The sequence below is a fragment of the Tympanuchus pallidicinctus genome, unplaced genomic scaffold (genome assembly GCF_026119805.1).
Source record: "Tympanuchus pallidicinctus isolate F22 unplaced genomic scaffold, pur_lepc_1.0 scaffold75, whole genome shotgun sequence".
NCBI lineage: Eukaryota > Metazoa > Chordata > Aves > Galliformes > Phasianidae > Tympanuchus > Tympanuchus pallidicinctus.
Window position 1 is genome coordinate 85,725 of NW_026294797.1, and position 2,172 is coordinate 87,896.

At 48.6% G+C, this 2,172-nt stretch overlaps 1 long non-coding RNA gene across 1 annotated transcript; it reads right to left on the reverse strand.

Moving 5' to 3' along the window:
• Positions 1-639: 639 nt before the first annotated feature.
• Positions 640-1,902, reverse strand: LOC128072942 (uncharacterized). Its single transcript, XR_008202532.1, has 3 exons — positions 1,724-1,902; positions 1,030-1,167; positions 640-798 (listed from the first exon to the last, which is right to left on the reverse strand). It is a non-coding gene; the product is annotated as an uncharacterized LOC128072942 (long non-coding RNA).
• Between the last annotated feature and the right edge of the window lie 270 nt (positions 1,903-2,172).

The window sequence follows — 2,172 nt, forward strand, 5'->3', positions numbered from 1 at the left end:
TGCAATAATAATAATCATAGGAATTCTTGCTTGTCCGTGCTTGATGAAAATGATAACAAATAGATTCCAAAATTTGCGTATAAATCTTAAAAAATTGGAGATGGAAAACACAAAAAATAAACCACCACCACCTCTGGTCTAATAAAATAAAAAAGGGTGGAATGAGGAAGACTGTTAAGCAAAACAGACCTGGCTGGCCTGAAAGGGTCAAACAGGGAACACGCGGCCCCTCCTGAAAGGGAAGGACTGCCATGTGGAACATGCAGCCCCTCCTGAAAGGGAAGGACTGCCATGTGAAACATACTGCCACGTGAAACATGCAGCCCCTCCTGAAAGGGAAGGTCTGCCATGTGAAACTGGCAAGCATAAGCTACAGCTTCTTCGTTCCGTGACCAAGAGCAGAACGTGTTCTGTGGAAAGAACACCTTTTGATCACTGTACTGACCATAATCCACAAAGAGCTAATTAAGTAATGATGTATTGCTGTCAGCTGCATGAATGTTATCTGATTTAAGTATTGTATACTCCTGTAGCTAAAAGATATAAAAACCCTGTAACAACAATAAACTTTGCTTCTTGCGCCACCAGAGCCTAAGCCCGTCTGTCCCAGGCGTCTTGAGCTGGTCTCCGTCAAGGTCCATGAGATTGAGGTCATTTTCAAGCTGTTGATTAGATCGGATCAAGGTCACAGCTTCCTCACACAGTTTCATTAGCTCCAGCTCCTCCTGAAAATCTGGGTCCGATCGAGCAAGTGAACCAATTTCCCAACCACAGCCGTAGGTGGGTTTTCAGCATTAACTGAAAACAAGAGACAAAACAGCAGAGGACAGGAAACAAATTAATGCATGTGTTACCTCTGTGCAGACAGCATGTCAAGCAGCAGCCAGTCCAGGATCAAATTAACACCAATGGGCTTGAATAACTCCTGACAGCATCCGGAACTTCTGGCATGGAATAAATCACGACAGAAGTCAACGCTATAGGATGAAGTCAGTATCAGCTTAGGGGAGTCCACCTTGCTGAACTTACCCCAAAGATCAGCGCTCCTATTTCCCAGCAGCAAAAGTACTACCGTGAACCAACTTTGCACAGAATCACAGAATGTCAGGAATTGGAAGGGACCTCCAAAGATCACCTCGTCCAATCCCCCTGCTGGGGCAGGATCACCTAGATTAGGGCACACAGGAACATGTCCAGGTAGCTGCTGAATGTCTCCACAGGAGATCCCACAACCTCTTTGGGCAGCCCATCCCAGTGTTCTGTTACCCTTGCCGTGAAGAAGTTGTTCCTCTTATTTATGTGGGACCCCCTATGCTCCAGCTTGCACACATTGCCCCTTGTCCTATCACTGGATGTCACTGAGAAGAGCTTGCCTTCATCCTCCTCACGCTCACTATTCACACATTTATAAACATCAACGAGGTCACCCCTCAGTCTCCTCCAAGCTAAAGAGACCCAGCTTTCTCAGCCTTTCCTCACAGGGAGATGCTCCACTCATCAGGGCAGAGTAGAGGGGAAAGAGCACCTCTCCACCTCCTATCCCTACTCTTTCTCATACACCCCACGATGCCCTCTTGGCCACGAGAGCACAGTGCTGGCTCATGCTCCTCCTACCGCCCACCAGGATCCCCTGATCCCTTTCTCCTACGCTGCTCTCCAAGAGCTCAGCCCCCAACCTATACTGGTACTCAGGTTGCTCTTGCCCAGATGCAAGACTCCACACCTGCCCTTGTTCTTTCTCATTCCGTTTCTCCCCACCCAACTCTCCAGGTCTCGCTGGAAGGCAGCACAGCCTTTTGCTGTGTCAGCCACTCTGCCCAGTTTTGTGTCAGCCGGGAGAAATGAGGGCTTCAACTTGGATCAGCTCCTTCTTTCCATCACTGTTGTTATGCGGCAGGCTGTCAGCTGAACCGCAGCCATTTGTGCCTCCCAACAGCTCTCCATTGGTGGAAGCACACAGCCCAGCATCACTACATGCTCTGGCTCTGCTCGGTTGACAAGAGCACGAATCACCTATAAAAGAATGAACAGGGGTTGGTGTCAAACTCTCCCAGGCTGAATTACAAAAGTGGTTCTTGATCAGGGGAGAACTGAAGGTGTCAGGTATGGGCTGGAACGCTAGAAGGGCAATCAAGCCCAGTGACAGCATGCATTCTATGTTGCTGGAAAGCA